The following is a 23167-nucleotide window of genomic DNA, read 5'->3' as shown; positions in this document are numbered from 1 at the left end:
ATGTGAATCGATTATTTACAAACCTTTTAACATAACATTTTTTTGCATAACATTAACATCAATTAAACCCCCCCAAACTCTTGCTGCAGTACACAATACCTGTAATCGAAGGCACTGCGTCGACAGCGGGTATGTAGTACCCCTATCACCGCAGACCTGCGATGGCAGGTCTTTGCCTTCCGCAGGCGCGGGGTACGAATCGTGCCCATGACATTATAATATACACTTATTTCATGGGATGTGAATCGCGATGCGATTTATTAAATTTCTCACTGTGATTTATCAATCGCTCAATTCAGTGCATTGTATATAAATATATATATATATATATATATATATATATATATATATATATATATATATATATATATATATGTATATATATGTATATATATATATATATATATATATATATATATAATCAAATTTTTAATAGATCCATAATATATATATATATGTATATATATATATATATATATATATATATATATATATATATATATATATATAATCAAATTTTTAATAGATCCATAATAAATGTATACATATATATATATATATATATATATATATATATATATATATATATATATATATATATATATATATATATATATATATATATATATATATGTATGTATGTATGTATATGTATACAGATCTGAATATATAACCATGTATTTTTTTTTTTTTTCACAAAGATTATATCTACAATTACGAATGCATCTAAAATTTTCCAATAAAATTAATCTACCCATATTGAGAATGCATATAAATATGAAACTTCTCAGAAGACATATGGAAGACAAAAAGAAGACAGGGAATGTGAGATGTGAAAATAGCATAATTAAAATCATAAGAATCTACCCGAATTCTGATGCTAAATCACTCTTCGTCTGAAAATCCGCAGAGCAACTTGCTCCCTTCTTCAGAATTTTCAAGTCCTCCAATGCTCCAATTGCTCTCCCAATGCTGTGTCTAAGCCTCTATGAATGCCTGAATATAAAGAGCTTTTAGGAAACATCTAGAATGCTTCTAGAAACAGCTGGAAGGTGTCACCAACTAAACATGGGTCTTTTCCAACCTTCAAGATGAGCCATAGGGTTGTAGACACCATGTGCTTAATTGATGCACTAACCCCCGTGTTGTTGACACATGAGAAATAGAAAAGTGTGTTAATTCCCATGCAAGCTTATAACTCCAATTTACTTTTTATATAATTTCTATTTAAATATTTATAACTTTCATTTTAACTTTATAACTTTCATTTCTAATTTTCTTTTATTTAATTCATTTTTCCTCAATAATTCACATTTAATTAATTATAATCAAAATATCAAATAATATGATATTTTATATTAATTTCCTCAAACCATTAATTTCTTAATTAAATCTATTTATTAAGACTTAATTAATAAATAATTCACCATAGACCTCCAAGATAGAGTATGAAAACCCATCATAGAGAAAATCACTCAAAATCAGTCTAAAGGGTTAAAAATCATGAATTATGTCATCCGACACATTCGGTGGGTAAAATATCCAGATACTTGTCCTACCTCATTAGGACAATTGGTTTAAGGGTTTGGGATTTGGACTTGAGAATTTATCTCCATTCTCTTATCATTGAGATAGTGTAATAGGGTAGGCTCATACTGACAATTCAGGGAAGTCGATACTCGGTACCTGCAACCTGCAAAAAAACCATGAATGTACATATAATATATATAATGTTAAGCTAAATAGATAATGGCAGGAAGTGGTGCATCGTGTAGATCCCAACTAAGCAGGTGACTACGACTCCCTTCCTTAACCACATCAGAAATGCCATACAATAAGAAAACATGCACACCATACAGATGTAAGTATGGGGTAAGTATCCATAATAAAACACATAAGATAATAAACCATCCGTCTAATCATCAATAATAACTGAAAACAATATAATGATCATCATGTATGCATGAAATGTAAAGTCTAAATGATCTCATCTTATAACCACTGAATGCATAACATAATGTCTGATAATGTCAAAACAATACCACCAATCTATCAACATAAAACTAGTCTATCATAGTCTGATAATATTAACAATGACCAGAAAAGATGTGAACGAGGGTAGGCACTACATCCACCCCCCCTTGGGTTAGGCTTACTCTTGGAAGCCTACAAACAAGTAGGGATATAACTCCCTCAATCTAGCTACATCCTCCCAAGTAGCTGAAGAATCATCAGTAGGGTCCCATTGGACCCTTACCTGCTCGATGGTTCGACCCCTGAGGGTCAACCTCCGCTGCTCTAGAATATGAACCGGCTCCAAAGCCAACTGCCCGTCCTCTACCTGCAACGCATTCCAATCAAGAACGTGGACAATATCAGGAACATACTACCAAAGCACTAAAACATGGAAAACATCATGAATGCGAGCTAGGCTGGGCGGTAGAGCAAGGCGATAAGCAAATGGGCCAATCCTCTCCAAAATCTCAAACCGTCCCACAAAGCGAGGTGCTAGCTTAGAACCCTTTCCATATCAGATCAGACTCTTTCATGGTCGCACTCTCAAGAAAACCTTATCACCCATAGCAAACTGCTTATCAATTGTATGAGCATCAGCATACTTCTTCTGCCTATCTTGTGTCATAGTCAAATGCTCACAGATACGCACTACCTATTCCTCCATATCACGAAGAATCTCAGGTCCCAACAAGATGCGATCCTAAAGACTATCCCAACTCAATGGTGTACGACAAGGACGCCCATATAATGCCTGAAATGGTGCCATACCAATAAAACTATGATATCCGTTGTTGTAAGCAAACTCCACTAAGTAGAGGTAATCCTCGCAATGTGTCTGCCTATCCATCACATAAATCCATAACATATCTTTCAAAACCTGATTCATCCTCTCTGTTTGACCATCAATCTCTGGATGATATGCCGAACTGAAGTTTAACTTCACTCCGAGCTCATGCTGCAGCGATGTCCAGAATGTGGATGTGAATACAAGATCCCTATCATAAATGATCTTTCTAAGAATACCATGTAATCTCACAATATCATGCATAAAGACATTAGCTACAGAAGTTGTTGTGTAGGAAGACCTAATTGGTAAAAAATGCGCCACCTTAGTCAACTGATCAACGGTGACCATGATAGCATCATGACGTCGAATTGTCATAGGTAATCCTACTATGAAAAACATGGAGATGATATCCCACTTCCAAGAAGGAATAAGATTAGGCTGCAAAAGTCCAGTCGGGTGCTGATGTTCTGCCTTAACTCTCTGACACTCAAGGCACCTAGCCACAAAATCAGCAATATCTCGCTTCATCCCAGACCAAAAGAACAAACGTCTCAAATCAGCATACATCTTCTTTACACTTGGATGTGTTGAGTAAGGTGTACTATGGGCTTCTGCCAGAATCAATCTTTCTACACACTTCCTGATACCATGAATCTGTAGGAAGTGCTTGAAGAATCTGACTCCTCAAATCCACACTAAGATTCATCGATGATAACACATGTCTTCTGCGACTCAAAGCATCCGCCACCACATTCTCCTTACCCTGAATGTACTTAACCTCAAAATCATATTTGCATAGAAACTCCATCCATCGCCTTTGGCAAGCATTCAAATTAGGCTGAGTAAAAATGTACTAAAGACTACGATGATCGCTATGTATCTCAAATCTGTGCCCGAAGAAGAAATGTGTCCACCTTGTCAAAGCATGAACTACTGCCGCTAACTCAAGATCATGTGTAGGATAATTTAACTCATGATCCTTGAGCTTGTGTGATTCATACGCAATCACCCGTCTATTCTGCATCAACACTGCTCCAATCCCTTCAAGAGAAGCATCTGTACATACCATGAAATCACCTTCTAGATCAGGTATAGCTAGAATCAGTGCACTGGTCAAAAGCTCCTTGAGCTTCTGGAAAGCTTCCTCACATTTCTCTGTCCATATGAACTTCTTTCCTTTCTTTTGAAGAGAAGTGATAGGATGTGCTATCCGAGAGAAGTTTTGGACAAATCTACGATAACAACCAGCTAACCCCATGAAATTACGAATCTCTAACACATTAGTCGGTGTTGGCCAATCTATTATCGCCTGAATCTTTGCAGGATCCACTGAAATACCATTGCCTGAAATAGCATGCCCTAAATACTGAATCTCTATTTTGAAAAATTCACACTTAGCTGCATTGGCATAAAGTTGATTGTCCCTTAAACACTACAAAACCAACCGCAGGTGTTCCTCATGCTCCTTCTGAGTCTTAGAATATATCAATATGTCCTCAAGAAACACGAGTACAAACCTGTCAAGATAAGATTGAAACACACCATTCATCAAACTCTTAAAAATTGATGGAGCATTAGTCAATCCAAAAGGTACCACTGTGAACTCATAATGCCCGTAACGAGTTCGAAAAGTAGTCTTGTGAATATCTGCTTCCTTAATGCAAAGCTGGTGGTATCCTGACTTAAGATCAATCTTGGAGAATACTGTAGCTCTTTTGATCTGGTCAAATAAGTCATCAATCCTAGGTAAAGGATACCTGTTCTTAATAGTCACCTTATTCAACTGTCTATAGTCAACACAAAGGCGCAAAGAACCGTCTTCTTCACAAAGAGCATTGGATCTCCCCATGGTGATACACTAGGTTGAATGCTCCCTTTGGACAAAAGTTCCTCTAGCTGAAGATGTAGCTCACTCAATTCCTATGTCGTCATGCAATAAGGAGCTTTAGAGATAGGCTCTGCTCCAAGAATCAGATCAATACTAAAGTCAATGTCCCTCTTTGGAGGCATGCCTGGAATCTTACTTGGAAAAACATCTGCATACTCTTGCAAAATCAGGTGATCTAAAGTCTCTCTCATGGGATCTTTTTCATCAAGATCATTTACCATAATAGAAAATATCTGACATCCCTTCTGGAAACTTTGCTTCAATTTCATAGCAGAAATCATCCACAAAGATATAGGCCTCGATATCCCAACTATCTGCACATCATTCCCTTGGTCATCTTGGCACATAATAATCTTCTTCCTGCAATCTATACTAGCTCTATGAGATCAAAGCCAGTCCATGCCTAAAACCACATCATAGGAACCAAGGGGTATGATTCAAAGATCCACTGCAGTATCAAAGCTTCCTAAGCTAAGCCCACACTTATGAAGTACAAAATCTGTGGAGACCTTAATGCCTGAGGCTAGTTCCACTTGCCAACCACGATCTTGCTTCATCGCATCCAACTCACACTTAGAAACTATATATGGTGAAATAAATGAATCTGTAGCTCCTGAATCAAACAACACTGAAAGAGATATACCTCTAATAGCACCTGTGGTCTCAACCACTATTCCCTGATGATCTACCTGACACTGATCAACTGCTACAAAAACTTTATGAGCTCTACCTGCATCACCAACTATAGGCTCTGAAACAGTAGGTCTAGGTCCTTAAAACTGAGGTGCTCGCTAAGGACACTGAGCTACATAATGTCCAATCTGACCACATGAAGAGAATTCCACAGTTTTGCTAGAACCTCTTCCCATAGGTGGTACATTTGATTGCTAGTGACTGTTCTTGCTCACAAAAGACTGGCTACTCTGAGCTGGCTGATTGGACTAATTCTGTTTATTGCATTGAGCATTGTGGTTGTTCTTGGTGTTAGCACCTTCGCCACTGCCTTGAGCTTGAGAATTCGATCCCTTTTGTTGTTTTGTCTATTGAGACTACTGCTGATACTATTTCCCCTTAGAGAAAGAAAACTTCTTGTTACCACCTGAATTGTAGTTGCTTTTAGATCTCGATGCCGCTGGCGCTCCAACAAAACCAGCTTGACCAAGGTTGACACTTTGCTCAACAAGGATAGCTCGATGCACCACATCCTTGAGGGTTTTTGGCTCAAATACCATTACTCCCCCAATAATATGATTATTCAAACGCCTAATAAAATGTTGTGTCAACTGAGCAAAATTTTCACTGAACCCTGAAAAAGGCATAAGCTCATAAAACTTACGCTCATACTTGGTCACTAACAAAGTGCACTATCTAAGATTATGAAATTCATCAGCCCTTTATTTTTTCCATTCCTCTGGTAGGAATCGTTCACGGAAACTTTCTACGAATAACTCTGATATAACACTGGTCATATCAATTCCCAACTTCTTCTCCTCAATCGTCCACCAAGTGGCCCCAAAATTCTCTAAATTAGTGATCGCAAATCTTGCCTTAACATTGCTATCGAACTCCTGCATGGCAAAAATCCTATCGAGGGAAATAAGCCATTTCTCGTCCTCATAACCAAATCCTTGCCCATTGAAAGGCTTAACCTTGGATCTTGAAAGATCCTTCATCTGAGTGGACACAATGGACCTCTGACGTTCCTTCCTAGGACTTCTAGATCTGGCTCTATGCTCTTGTTCTGTCTGATGCACTTTAGGCTGTTCTTGAATAGGAGGTAGATGTTCTAGAATAGTTTGCATCATCTGCCTCAAACCAACCTCCTAAGACTCAGCTTGGTCCTCTCTACGGCTCTCTTCCTACTGCCTACTAGAGTGCTCTTCCCTGCTCTCTACATGAGCTGATCCCTCATGGGCAGACTCATGGACACTGATAGCTCTGCCACGACCACGGCCTCTACCATGGCGTCTAATAGAAGACCTAGTCCCAGATACCATCCTACTATAGTACAAGGTACTAAGTTCATTGCTATGTTTAGGTTTAAGTAAAATTTCTAGTTTTGAAACTAAGTGTTGTAGTATGAAAAATATTCAAGTAACAGTTTGAGTCTAGTTTCAATTCATCTAGATCAAGTTTGGAAAGTTACACTTAATAGTTCAAAGTTCTAGTTGTTCCAAAATACCCAGAGCTCCCAATGTAGAAACGCGAGCTCTGATACCAAATGTAATGCCCCGCCAAGGGTTCCAATGAATTAACCTAGAATTTCACTAAGTTTAGTACCATTTTTTTTTTTTTGAAAATGAATACCATATATATAACTCATGTACAATAATGGAAGCAATAGCGTTGTCCATCATAACATACATAACAAATTACATTCTTTAAGATCTCTTAACGTTGAATTGCATACATGAATCCATCTATTATAACATCCACCTGAAATAATAATGATAAGTCCAATGTTTATACATTACATTTCAAATACTCAATCATCCACTATTCATATCACAGGGTATGACAACCTCAAAAAATATACATACATAGAATAAGGTACATCATCCTATTCTAATCCATGATACATCAAAGTAGAGATAATCACATGATACAAAAACATATACATCCATCATAAAGATCAAACATAATAAACTAAGTGCACGGTTCCTCCCAACCGTCAATAGCATCATTAGACCATCATGGATCCTAGCCATCCCTCCATGTGTAACATTCCAAATCACCGAAGAGATCACCGATATTACATAGTAGGAATGTCACTCCTAATATATACAACATCATATGTAGAAAGTAATCTAACATGCAAATAAAAGCATAAGATGACATCATCTAACATATGCTAATCATCAATGAAAAAGGATACATATCCACCATCATGAAGGACGCATCAGCCACGATGTCTCAATGAATCTCAAAATGATAAGAGTGGAAAATACACTACCACCCGACCGCGTGGTACCTAAGTGGTCCACTCCCACCGTGCTAAGGAGATAATCTCAAGTCCCAAACAAGTATCAAAATCACATAATACATATCTCTATAAGTCCAAGAATCCTAAAATTATACTAACTCAAGGTTCCAAACAAAAAATCTGACATCTAATCAAAGACGCACACAATGACATGTAAGAACCTACTATGCAAGCGGGAAAGTGTTATTGCAATTATCACCTACAAGTTACCATGGTAGTTAGCTAAACTCCACGGGTCCATACTGATTTCATGCAGTCACTAGTATCCTCTCATACTGACAAGGCATACTACGGAATGCAAGGTCGTAACCATGCATCTCACTACTCCCATCCTAGCCTGTACAAGCACTCAAGGCATGGGCGAGAATAGAACATTTATATTTTTAGGTTCATTCAATTAGTATTAGGTGTTAATGTTATCACTTATTAATCCAACTTACAATGAGTTACCCTAGCAACCTCTTAGGGCCCCGGCCTCCCTTGCAAACCACTTCTCGTCACTACATGTAGATATCCTTCCCTAATGCTCATGGACTCATAAATCTCAAAATCATAAAATCATCAAATATGCATAAAAGCATCAAATCTCCATGAGCTAACATCCATAGAAAATGATGAACACAACAACTCTCTATTGGCAACTGAAGTATCACCGATAATCAAATATCCAATTGTTGTCAATAACCAAAATATATATCTCAATCATTATGATTGAAGACTCCAAAAATGGTTGAGTCAAACATGTCACATCATGACATCACCAAGAATAAATCCACATTTCAGTCTCATCATGGCGACTAGAAAATAACCAAGGATAACTGATCGATGACAAAAATAATGGTTAAGTCAAGTGTCTCATACATAAGAATCTCAACTATAACAATCAGTAATCACAACCAATACATAGAACATTCCATCACATAACCATGGTTGAGTTTGTAAAGATCGAGATTAAAACATCATCATATCACCAAAATCACATAACCCCCAAGCCTCTGAGAGACGTCCTATACTAGTCAACACTAGTCAACCCAAAACCCAAAACAATAGCATACAGAATACACAATGTAGACACATGTTTTGGTTTTACAACCTAAATTGTAGAGATCTTAGTTTAAGTTCCTAAGTTTGAAGAATGAATGGAGAAACACTCATATAAGTTTTTGGATATAAGTTTTCCTTAACATATAAGTTAAGTTTTCCTTAACTTCCTTTAATTTGGAAATCTCCCTTTATGACTGAACTTTACCTTTCATCCTGACCGTTGATTGAAATCGATCTCAACCATTGATGAATTCTAGGAGAGTCTATTTAAGAGACCCTCATTTCTTCATTTTGAAAGGTTGAATGCGAATTTGTATCGAATTGTTGCTAGAATTCATACTAACATTTGCTCATATTCACATATGTAAAGATGAAATTTGACCAAAAGTTGACCAGATTTAACCATTGTTGACTTGGGTTGACTAGTTTCGAAAAGAATTTTGAAATAATTAAATAAAATTATTTAATTAAATGGAGTACTTATTTCTAATTAATTAAATAAAGTTATTTAATTAAATGAGAAGCCATTCTTAATTAATTAAATAAAGTGATTTAATTAAATGAGAAGCCATTCCTAATTAATTAAATGAAGTTATTTAATTAAATAAGAAAAGTGTCTCTAATTAATTAAAGATTACTTAACTAAATAGAAAAAGTAATTATGAGAGCATATCTCCTTTTATTAAATTAAATATCTCAACAAAATCTCTCTTCAGTTCAAAAAGGAGAATTTCTAGTTCACTATTGATAAAAAATGAGTTAAATCAGTTAACTTCTTTTTCTACTCAAATTGAATCAGTTAACTCCTTATTTTACTCAAATTAAATCTGTTAACTCCCTTTAATTTGGAAATCTCCCGTTATGACTGAACTTCACCTTTAATCCTGACCATTGATTGAAATCGATCTCAACCACTGATGAATTCCATGAAAGTCTATTTAAGAGAACCTCATCTCTTCATTTTGAAAGGTTGAATGAGAATTTGCATTGAATTGTTGCTGAAATTCATACTCACATTTGCTCATATTCACATACGCAAAGATCAAGTTTGACCAAAAATTGACCAGATTTAACCACGGTTGAATTGAGTTGACTAGTTTCGAAAAGAATTTTGAAATAATTAAACGAAATGATTTAAATAAATGGAGTACTTACTTCAAATTAATTAAACAAAGTTATTTAATTAAATGAGAAGCCATTCCTAATTAATTAAATAAAAAATCTGTCTCTAATTAATTAAAGATTACTTAATTAAATAGAAAAAGTAATTATGAGAGCATATCTCATTTTATTAAATTAAATATCTCAACAAAATGTCTCTTCAGTTCAAAAAGGGAAATTTCCAGTTCACTATTGATAAAAAATGAGTTAAATCAGTTAACTCCTTTTTCTACTCAAATTGAACCAGTTAACTCCTTATTTTACTCAAATAAAATTTGTTAACTCCCTTTAATTTAAAAAATCTCCCTTTATGACTGAACTTCACCTTTAATTCTGACCATTGATTGAAATCGATCTCAACCGTTGATGAATTCCAGGAAAGTCTATTTAAGAGAACCTCATCTCTTCATTTTGAAAGGTTGAATTAGAATTTGTATTGAATTGTTGCTGAAATTCATACTCACATTTGCTCATATTCACATACGCAAAGATTAAGTTTGACCAAAAGTTGACCAGATTTAACCATGGTTGACTTGAGTTGACTAGTTTCAAAAATAATTTTGAAACAATTAAATGAAATTATTTAATTAAATGGAGTACTTACTTCAAATTAATTAAACAAAGTTATTTAATTAAATGAGAAGACATTCCTAATTAATTAATTGAAGTTATTCAATTAAATAAAAAAAGTGTCTCTCATTAATTAAAGATTATTTAATTAAATAGAAAAAGTAATTATGAGAGCATATCTCATTTTATTAAATAAAATATCTCAACAAAATCTCTCTTTAGTTCAAAAAGGGAAATTTTCAGTTCACTATTGATAAAAAATGAGTTAAATCAGTTAACTCCTTTTTCTACTCTAATTGAATCAGTTAACTCCTTATTTTACTCAAATTAAATCTGTTAACACCCTTTAATTTGAAAATCTCCTTTTATGACGGAACTTCACTTTTAATCCTGACAGTTGATTGAAATCGGTCTCAACCGTTGATGAATTCTAGGAAAGTCTATTTAACAGACTCTCATCTCTTAATTTTGAAAGGATGAATGAGAATTTGCATCGAATTGTTGTTGGAATTCATACTCAAATTTGCTCATATTCACATACGCAAAGATCAAGTTTGACCAAAAGTTGACCAGATTTAACCACGGTTGACTTGAGTTGACTAATTTCAAATTTTTTTTAAAAATAATTAAATAAAATTATTTAATTAAATGAAGTACTTACTTCTAATTAATTAAACAAAGTTATTTAATTAAATGAGAAGCCATTTTTAATTAATTAAATGAAGTTATTTAATTAAATAAGAAAATTGTCTCTAATTAATTAAAGATTATTTAATTAAATAGAAAAAGTAATTATGAGAGCATATCTCATTTTATTAAATTAAATATCTCAACAAAATCTCTCTTCAGTTCAAGAAGGGAAATTTTTAGTTCACTATTGATCAAAAATGAGTTAAATCAGTTAACTTCTTTTTCTACTCAAGTTGACTCAGTTAACTCCTTATTTTACTCAAATTAAATCTGTTAACTCCATTTAATTTGGAAATCTACCTTTATTACTGAACTTCACCTTTAATCCTGACTGTTGATTGAAATCGATCTCAACCGTTGATGAATTCCAAGAAAGTCTATTTAAGAGACCCTCATCTCTTCATTTTGAAAGGTTGAATGAAAATTTGCATCGAATTGTTGCTGGAATTCATACTCACATTTTCTCATATTCACATAGGCAAAGATCAAGTTTGACCAAAAGTTGACCAGATTTAACCACGGTTGACTTGAGTTGACTAGTTTCAAATTTTTTTTTGAAATAATTAAACAAAATTATTTAATTAACTGGAGTACTTACTTCTAATTAATTAAACAAAGTTATTTAATTAAATGAGGAGCCATTCCTATTTAATTAAATGAAGTTATTTAATTAAATAAGAAAAGTGTCTATAATTAATTAAAGATTATTTAATGAAATATAAAAACTAATTATGAGAGCCTATTTCATTTTATTAAATTAAATATCTCAACAAAATCTCTCTTCAGTTCAAAAAGGGAAATTTTTAGTTCACGATTGATAAAAAATGAGTCAAATCAGTTAACTCCTTTTTCTACTCAAATTGAATTAGTTAACTCCTTATTTTACTCAAATTAAATCTGTTAACTTCCCTTAATTTGGAAATCTCCCTCTATGACTGAACTTCACCTTTAATCCTGACCGTTGATTGAAATCGATCTCAACCGTTGATGAATTCTAGAAAAGTCTATTTAAGAGACCCTCATTTCTTCATTTTGAAAGGTTGAATGAGAATTTGCATGAAATTATTGTTGGAATTCATACTCACATTTGCTCATATTCATATACGCAAAGATCAAGTTTGACCAAAAGTTGACCAAATTTAACCACGATTGACTTGAGTTGACTAGTTTCAAAAATAATTTTGAAATAATTAAATGAAATTATTTAATTAAATGGAGTACTTACTTCTAATTAATTAAACAAAGTTATTTAATGAAATGAGAAGCCATTCCTAATTAATTAAATGAAGCTATTTAATTAAATAAGAAAACTGTCTGTAATTAATTAAAGATTATTTAATTAAATAGAAAAAGTAATTATGAGAGCATATCTAATTTTATTAATTTAAATACCTCAACAAAATCTCTCTTCAGTTCAAAAAGGGAAATTTTCAGTTCGCTGTTGATAAAAATTAGTTAAATGAGTTAAATCCTTTTTCTACTCTAATTGAATCAGTTAACTCCTTATTTTACTCAAATTAAATTTGTTAACTTCCATTAATTTGGAAATCTTCCTTTATGACTGAACTTCACCTTTAATCTTGACCGTTGATTGAAATCGATCTCAACCATTGATGAATTCCAGGAAAGTCTATTTAAGAGACCCTCATCTCTTCATTTTGAAAGGTTGAATGAGAATTTGCATCGAATTGTTGCTGAAATTCATACTCACATTTGCTAGTATTCACATACGCAAAGATCAAGTTTGACCAAAAGTTGACCAAATTTAACCACGATTGACTTGAGTTGACTAGTTTCGAAAAGAACTTTGAAATAATTAAACTAAATTATTTAATTAAATGGAGTACTTACTTCTAATTAATTAAACAAAGTTATTTAATTAAATGAGAAGCCATTCCTAATTAATTAAATGAAGTTATTTAATTAAATAAGAAAAGTGTCTCTAATTAACTAAAGATTATTTAATTAAATAGAAAAAGTAATTATGAGAGCATATCTAATTTTATTAAATTAAATATCTCAACAAAATGTCTCTTCAGTTCAAAAAGGGAAATTTCCAGTTCACTATTGATAAAAAATGAGTTAAATGAGTTAACTCATTTTTCTACTCAAATTGAATCAGTTAACTCCTTATTTTACTCAAACTAAATCTGTTAACTCCCTTTAATTTGGAAATCTCCCTTTATGACTAAACATCACCTTTAATCCTGACCAGTGATTGAAATCGATCTCAATCGTTGATGAATTCTACGAAAGTCTATTTAAGAGACCCTCATCTCTTCATTTTGAAAGGTTGAATGAAAATTTGCATTGAATTGTTGTTGGAATTCATACTCACATTTGCTCATATTCACATACGCAAAGATGAAGTTTGACCAAAAGTTGCCCAGATTTAACTACGGTTGACTTGAGTTGACTAGTTTCAAAAATAATTTTAAAACAATTAAATGAAATTATTTAATTAAATGGAGTACTTACTTCTAATTAATTAAATAAAGTTATTTAATTAAATGAGAAGCCATTCCTAATTAATTAAATGAAGTTATTTAGTTAAATAAGAAAAGTGTCTCTATTTAATTAAAGATTATTTAATTAAATAGAAAAAGTAATTATGAGAGCATATCTCATTTTATTGAATTAAATATCTCAAAAAAATCTCTCTTCAGTTCAAAAAGGGAAATTTCCAGTTCACTATTGATAAAAAATGAGTTAAATGAGTCAACTCCTTTTTCTACTCAAATTGAATCAGTTAACTCCTTATTTTATTCAAATTAAATCTGTTAACTCCCTTTAATTTGGAAATCTCCCTTTATTACTGAACTTCACCTTTAATCCTGACCATTGATTGAAATCGATCTCAACCGTTGATGAATTCCAGGAAAGTCTATTTAAGAGACCCTCATCTCTTCATTTTGAAAAGTTGAATGAGAATTTGCATCGAATTGTTACTGGAATTCATACTCACATTTATTCGTATTTGCATACTCAAAGATCAAGTTTGACCAAAAATTTGACCAGATTTAACCACGATTGACTTGAGTTGACTAGTTTCGAAAAGAATTTTGAAATAATTAAATAAAATTATTTAATTATTGGAGTACTTACTTCTAATTTATTAAACAAAGTTATTTAATTAAATGAGAAGCCATTACTAATTAATTGAATGAAGCTATTTAATTAAATAAGAAGAGTGTCTCTAATTAATTAAAGATTATTTAATTAAATAGAAAAAGTAATTATGAGAGCATATCTCATTTTATGAAATTAAATATCTCTACAAAATCTCTCTTCAGTTCAAAAAGGGAAATTTCCAGTTCACTATTGATCAAAAATGAGTTAAATGAGTCAACTCCTTTTTCTACTCAAATTGAATCAGTTAACTCCTTATTTTATTCAAATTAAATCTGTTAACTCCCTTTAATTTGGAAATCTCCCTTTATGACTGAACTTCACCTTTAATCTTGACCATTGATTGAAATCAATCTCAACCGTTGATGAATTGTAGGAAAGTCTATTTAAGAGACCCTCATCTCATCATTTTGAAAGGTTGAATGAGAATTTGCATCGAATTGTTGCTTGAATTCATACTCACATTTGCTCATATTCACATACGCAAAGATCAAGTTTCACCAAAAGTTGACCAGATTTAACCACGGTTGACTTGAGTTGACTAGTTTCGAAAAGAATTTTAAAATAATTAAATAAAATTATTTAATTAAATGGAGTACTTACTTCTAATTAATTAAAAAAAGTTATTTAATTAAATGAGAAGCCGTTCCTAATTAATTAAATGAAGTTATTTAATTAAATAATAAAAGTGTCTCTAAGTAATTAAAGATTATTTAATTAAATAGAAAAAGCAATTATGAAAGGATATCTCATTTTATTAAATTACATATCTCAACAAAATCTCTCTTGAATTCAAAAAGGGAAATTTTCAGTTCACTATTGATAAAAAATGAGTTAAATGAGTTGACTCCTTTTTCTACTCAAATTGAATCAGGTAACTCCTTATTTTACACAAATTAAATCAGTTAACTCCCTTTAATTTGGAAATCACCATTTATGACAGAACTTCAACTTTAATCCTAACCGTTGATTGAAATCGATCTCAACCGTTGATAAATTCCAGGAAAGTCTATTTAAGAGACCCTCATCTCTACATTTTTAAAGGTTGAATGAGAATTTGCATCAAATTGTTGTTGAAATTCATATCCACATTTGCTCATATTCACATACGCAAGGATCAAGATTGACCAAAAGTTGACCAGATTTAACCATGGTTGACTTGCTCGTTGACTTGTTTCAATAAGAAATTTTAGATAATTAAACGAAATTATTTAGTTAAATTGAGTACTTACTTATAATTAATTAAACAAAGTTATTTAATTAAATGAGAAGTCATTCCTAATTAATTAAATGAAGTTATTTAATTAAATAAGAAAAGTGTCTCTACTTAATTAAAGATTATATAATTAAATAGAAAAAATAATTATGAGAGCATAACTCATTTTATGAAATTAAATATCTCAACAAAATCTCTTTTCAGTTCAAAAACGAAAAATTTTCAGTTCAGTATTGATCAAAAATGAGTTAAATAAGTTAACTCCTTTTTCTATTCATTTTGAAAGGTTGAATGAGAACTTGCATCGAATTGTTGCTGGAATTCATACTCACATTTGCTCATATTCACATACGCAAAGGTAAAGTTTGACCAAAAGTTGACCAGATTTAACGACGGTTGACTTGAGTTTACTAGTTTCGAAAAGAATTAATTAAATGGAGTACTTCTAATTAATTAAAAAAAGTTATTTAATTAACTGAGAAGCCATTCCTAATTAATTAAATGAATGTTATTTAATTAAATAAGAAAAGTGTCTCCAATTAATTAAAGATTATTTAATTAAATAGAAAAAGTAATTATGAGAAGATATCTCATTTTATTAAATTAAATAGCTCAACAAAATCTCTCTTCAGTTCAAATAGGGAAATTTCTAGTTCACTATTGATCAAAAATGAGTTAAATGAGTTAACTCTTTTTTCTACTCAAATTGAATCAGTTAACTCTTTATTTTACTCAAATTAAATCTGTTAACTCCCTTTAATTTGGAAAACTCCCTTAATGACTGAACTTCACCTTTAATCTTCACCGTTGATTGAAATCAATCTCAACCGTTGATGAATTTCAGGAAAGTCTATTTAAGAGACCCTCATCTCTTCATTTTGAAAGGTTGAATGAGAATTTACATCGAATTGTTGCTGGAATTCATACTCACATTTAGTCATATTCACATATGCAAAGATCATGTTTGATCAAAAGCTGACCAGATTTAACCACGGTTGACTTGACTTGACTAGTTTCAAATTTTTTTTAAAAATAATTAAACAAAATTATTTAATTAAATGGAGTACTTACTTCTAATTAATTAAACAAAGTTATTTAATTAAATGAGAAGCCATTCCTAATTAATTAAATGAAGTTATTTAATTAAATAAGAAAAGTGTCTCTAATTAATTAAAGATTATTTAATTAAACAGAAAAAGTAATTATCAGAGCATATCTCATTTTATTAAATTAAATATCTCAACAAAATCTCTCTTTAATTCAAAAAGGAAAATTTCTAGTTCACTATTGATAAAAAATGAGTTAAATGAGTTAACTCCTTTTTCTACTCAAATTGAATCAGTTATCTCTTTATTTTACTCAAATTAAATCTGTTAACTCCTTTTAATTTTGAAATCTCCCTTTATGACTGAACTTCACCTTTAATCCTAACCGTTGATTGAAATCGATCTCAACCGTTGATGAATTCCAGGAAAGTCTATTTAAGAGACCCTCATCTCTTAATTTTGAAAGGAATTGCTGCTGGAATTCATACTCACATTTGCTCATATTCACATACGCAAAGATAAAGTTTAACCAAAAGTTGACCAGATTTAACTACGGTTGACTTGAGTTGAGTAGTTTTGAAAAAAAATTTGAAATAGTTAAATGAAATTATTTAATTAAATGGAGTACTTAATTCTAATTAATTAAACAAAGTTATTTAATTAAATGAGAAATCATTTCTAATTAATTAAATGAAATTATTTAATTAAATAAGAAAAGTGTCTCTAATTAACTAAAGATTATTTAATTAAATAGAAAAAGTAATTATGAGAGCATATCTCATTTTATTAAATTAAATATCTCAACAAATTCTTTCTTCAGTTCAAAAAGAGAAATTTTCAGTTCACTATTGATCTAAAAATGAGTTAAATTAGTTAACTCCTTTTTCTACTCAAATTGAATAAGTTAATTCCTTATTTTACTCAAATTAAATCTATTAACTCTTTTTAATTTGGAAATCTCCCTTTATGACTGAACTTCACCTTTAATCCTGACCGTTGATTGAAATCGATCTCAACTGTTGATGAATTTCAGGAAAGTCTATTTAAGAGACCCTCATCTCTTCATTTTAAAAGGTTGAATGAGAATTTGCATCAAATTTTTTGTTGAATTCAAACTCACATTTGCTCATATTCACATATGCAAAGATCAAGTTTGACCAAAAGCCGACCAGATTTAACCACGGTTGACTTGAGTTGAATAGTTTCGAAAAGATTTTTGAAATAATTAAACAAAATTATTTAATTAAATGGAGTACTTACTTCTAATTAATTAAGAAAAGTTATTTAATTAAATGAGAAGCCATTCCTAATTAATTAAATGAAGTTATTTAATTAAATAAGAAAACTATCTCTAATTAATTAAAGATTATTTAATTAAATAGAAAAAGTAATTATGAGAGCATATCTCATTTTATTAAATTAAATATCTTAACAAAATCTCTCTTGTATTCAAAAAGGAAAATTTCCAGTTCACTATTGATAAAAAATGAGTTAAATCAGTTAACTCCTTTTTCTACTCTAATTGAATCAGTTAACTCCTTAGTTTACTGAAATTAAATCTATTAACTCTCTTTAATTTGGAAATCTCTTTTTATGACTGAACTTCACCTTAAATCCTGACCGTTGCTTGACATCGATCTCAATCGTTGATGAATTCCAGGAAAGTCTATTTAAGAGACCCTCATCTCTTCATTTTGAAAAAAATTGTTGCCGGAATTCATACTCACACTTGCTCATATTCACATACGCAAAGATAAAGTTTGACTAAAAGTTGACCAGATTTATCTACGGTTGACTTGAGTTGACTAGTTTCAATTTTTTTTTTGAAATAATTAAATGAAATTATTTAATTAAATGGAGTACTTACTTGTAATTAATTAAACAAAGTTATTTAATTAAATAAGAAGCCATTCCTAATTAATTAAATGAAATTATTTAATTAAATAAGAAAAGTGTCTCTAATTAATTAAAGATTATTTAATTAAATAGAAAAAGTAATTATGAGAGCATATCTCATTTTATTAAATTAAATATCTCAACAAATTCTCTCTTCAGTTCAAAAAGGGAAATTTCCAGTTCACTATTGATAAAAAATGAGTTAAATTAGTTAACTCCTTTTTCTACTCAAATTGAATAAGTTAACTCCTTATTTTACTCAAATTAAATCTGTTAACTCCCTTTAATTTGGAAATCTCCCTTTATGACTGAACTTCACCTTTAATCCTAACCGTTGATTGAAATCGATCTCAACCGTTGATGAATTCCAAGAAAGTCTATTTAAGAGACCCTCATCTCTTCACTTTGAAAGGTTGAATGAGAATTTGCATCGAATTGTTGCTGGAATTCATACTCACATTTGCTCATATTCACATATGCAAAGATCAAGTTTGACCAAAAGTTGACTAGATTTAACCACGATTGACTTGAGTTGACTAGTTTCGAAAAGAATTTTAAAATAATTAAACGAAATTATTTAATTATTGGAGTACTTACTTCTAATTAATTAAACAAAGTTATTTAATTAAATGAGAAGCCATTCCTAATTAATTAAATGAAGTTATTTAATTAAATAAAAAAAGTGTCTCTAATTAATTAAAGATTATTTAATTTAATAGAAAAAGTAATTATGAGAGCATATCTCATTTTATTAAATTAAATATCTCAACAAAATCTCTCTTCAGTTCAAAAAGGAAAATTTCCAGTTCACTATTGAAAAAAAATGAGTTAAATCAGTTAACTCCTTTTTCTACTCAAATTGAATCAGTTAACTTGTTATTTTACTCAAATTAAATCTGTTAACTCCCTTTAATTTTGAAATCTCCCTTTATGACTGAACTTCACTTTTAATCTTGACCGTTGTTTGAAATTAATCTCAATCGTTGATGAATTCCAGGAAAGTCTATTTAAGAGACCCTCATCTCTTCATTTTGAAAGGTTGAATGAGAATTTGCATCGAATTGTTGCTGGAATTCATACTCACATTTGCTCATATTCACATATGTAAAGATCAAGTTTGACCAAAAGTTGACCAAATTTAACCACGGTTGACTTGAGTTGACTATTTTCGAAAAGAATTTTGAAATAATTAAACAAAATTATTTAATTAAATCGAGTACTTACTTCTAATTAATTAAACAAATTTATTTAATTAAATTAGAAGCCATTCCTAATTAATTAAATGATGTTATTTAATTAAATAAGAAAAGTGTCTCTAATTAATTAAAGATTATTTAATTAAATAGAAAAAGTAATTATGAGAGCATATCTGTGAGGCCTCGCCCCGACCCTTCGTGGCCTTAGTTGTTAATTTATCTTTTGTTACTCACAACTCGAGATGTCGAGACATTATCAGATACTTGAACATATGATATTATTTCATATTGTGTGATGTTATTTTCAAATATTTGATATCCGTCATTTAATGCTTTATGTATATGTATGTTGATGAAATCAGTACATGTATGATTGCTACTTTGATTTAAGAGATTTTGATAGTTAAGAAATGAGAGAAACCCTGAGTGATGTATGTTCCAATTTATGTGAAATTCTGATACATATATACATATGTACATGTGATTTTTGAGACTATTGATGCGTGCAATGAGTGTGCAGATATTTTAGCCAAAAAAACTGATGGAGGAACAGAACTGATCTCTATGTGCCAATTTTGGAAACCTTGTTGTTTGTAATTCATGTATTGTATTATGAGATGTATGTATATATCTTTCTATGTTCAGTAAATGTGAAAGTCTCGTAATTATGTTCTGTCAGTAAATGTGAATGTCTCGTAACTATGTTCTTTTAGTGTCGCTTGACACTCGTAAGTTTTTTTATGATCTTCAGTGTGCTGAGTAGGGTCAGTTGTGTAACCTTTGAGCCTATGTTGGTTTAAGTTAGTATCTTTTGCTAATCTGGTTCTTAATCAAGTCATGTTTAGTGCTTAATCTACTTTGTTAGAGTTGTTAGTTGGTCCTAATTTTTTTCCTAGCCTTTGTTTGGCTCTAAATCTATTCCTAAGGCTTTAAAACATGGAATAATTATACCTGAGGGGTATGGGTATGGGTTAGGGGTCTTTTCCAACCCCTAAGCCCCTTTTGTTGACTTTGGAGATCACTCAAAAAGTCTCATTTTACCTTTGTGTGAAAATTGCAAGTGGTTACCATGAGTTGCCGTACCTCACCTCCTTGTAGTGTTTAACCATAGTGTGGGTTGAGTTAGAAGTTTTTAGAATTTTTAGTAGGTGGGAGAAGTTATTGATCCTTTTGGGTGGTTGAGTTTGAGGCTTATTTAGAGGCCTTTCTTGGTCTAGTTGAGGTGGTTACCCAATCTTTATATTTGGAGAGGAGTTCTTGAAGATTGAAGCAAGGAGAAGGAAACTCTACTCAAACTTGTTCATTGCCATTACCTCTTTGTGAAGGTTGGAATTCTCATGTCCCTTATTTAGATTTCATTCTTGTTTCATGCTTATACTACCTTGTTGTTGTTTGAATGTTTGTATGGTTGTGGGTATGTTGGGAAGATTTGAAAATCATGTTATTTTTGGATGATTTCCTTTCATGTTTATGTCTTCAATTTTGAGATTTTTTTTGCATGGGTGTTTTGGTATTACTCACCCTTGGAGAGGGCAGAAGTGACCAATTGTGGGAAAGGTCGGTTTAGTCGGACTCCAACTAGTGTAGAGTCTCTTCTCAGGATGAGAAGAGGGAGAAAGGGTAGGGTTTTATGGGCCCCTACTTATCAGCACAAACCTTGTATGTTTATGGTATGTCAAAATGGAAGAACGAAAGTTCTTGGTATATAGCCCCGATTGGGCATCTGTTTGGTGTTGTGCTTGACTTCTCCTAGTTGGAAGAATCCACCTTTCCCTAGTTCATTGTGAATCATATAGTGAAAATCTTGTGTGAATATGCATGGTTGAATTGTTCTTGGTCTTGCTTGTTATCACCTGATCAGATTTAGTTTCCTCCATGGTTCGTAGAAATGTGTTGCAGAATTAGATATGGAACCCTTGTTGGGGGGCATGAAGAAAATTTCATTTAAGTGTTGTAATTCAAGATTGAAATCCTATGTAATTTGTATCTCAAAACTTTGTTGAATTGGCAACGAAGCCGAGTTTTCTTCCTGATTCTTTCCCGGCTGAGCTATTGAATTAGGTTTGCCAATAAAATTGGTGTTTGATTATAATATCTTGTTATGTGATTTAATCATAAATTTAATTTACATGGATGCACATCAAGAATAGGATGGAAATGATGTTTGATTCAATTAGGCAAATTTCAAGTATTCCTTATATGTTGGAAAATGAAATTTATGTCATGAATGTACGTTCAGTTTCAGGATTATTGGAAGCAAAACAATTCTTGCATTATAGTATATGGATAATTCATATTCTCGGAATATTTAATTTTGTAATAGCTCCTATTAGACTTTAAAAAAAAAGGATAACCCCTCTTAGTAAATCAATCAATTTCAAAAAAAAAAATACTTGAGAAAATTTATTCTTAGAGCAAAAATGCTCACTGCCTTTTGTATGAGGAACAAGATTTATTGTCTTTTGCCACAGAGCATCAAAAAAGATTCTATTATTACTCTCTTGAACTTGTTAATTTTAAATGTTTAAATAAAATAAAGTAAAAATAAAATAATTACTAGCATCTAAAGAAATAAAACCTAAGCATTCCAAATATCCTATTCTTACCTAATAAACTTTATAACTTAATGTACTAACTCTTAGTCCTTATCTACCCCTACATTAAACTCCTAGGCACCAGCTCATAGTATGGGTTTTGTAAGAGTTTGTTTTCATAATCATACCTCCTTTCAAGGTGATGTCACCACGGTACCCTTCTCCTTTTGAAGTTGAGCGCTCACCTTTGTTTAAATTATCATTGTGGTGGTCTTAAACATAGTGGGATTGCTTGAGTTTTTATTTTCAATTTGGGGCTTGAGTTTGGGCGGCCCTTCACCCATGACAAGATGGGTTGGTGGAGGAGATAGGACTGATGCAGGGTCAGTCCTTGGGCAGTGCGTTGGGTTGGGAAGCGCAGAGGTAAGTTAGGATGTGGGGTGGAGAGAGTAGAGTGTAGGGGTAGCTTAGGTGTTAAGGGTTAGTTAGAATGTAGGTTAGTATAGGTTGGTTAGGTTAGTTTGTTTTTATATTATTTAATTTATTTATTTTTAGTTAAGTTTTTAGTTAGATTTAATTTTGTTTTAGTAGTTGTGTTAGGATTAGTTTTAGTTTAGTATAGGGCTTAGTTATTATAATATTTGAGTTGTGAATATATTCAATGTAGTGTTACTATTAAAATTTGTAGTAGTATCTTTTGAATTATAGTAAGGTTTTAAATTAGCTTTAGATTAATGAGCTTTTAGTTTAATGTTTTTTTTTTGGTTGTTTTTTTTATAGTTGTAGTATTATAAGAATGTTAGGATTTTAGTCTGTTGATTTTATTTATTTATTGAGTAAATAACTAAATGAAATTTTACACTTTTTATTATTATTATTGGTTATCATTTAAGTTAGCAAAATTTAGCTTATTACAAGGTGATTATGATGCAGGAGCATCCAGAGGTATAAGGGCAATCCTGTGTCACCCAAAAAAATGTACTTAGACTTAGTTTCTGTTTCATGTCTTTA

The sequence above is a fragment of the Cupressus sempervirens genome, chromosome 5 (assembly GCF_028749045.1).
Source record: "Cupressus sempervirens isolate cs-2001-9-10 chromosome 5, ASM2874904v1, whole genome shotgun sequence".
Lineage (NCBI taxonomy): Eukaryota > Viridiplantae > Streptophyta > Pinopsida > Cupressales > Cupressaceae > Cupressus > Cupressus sempervirens.
The sequence above is the reverse complement of the archived record's forward strand: the minus strand, read 5'-3'. Positions refer to the sequence as shown.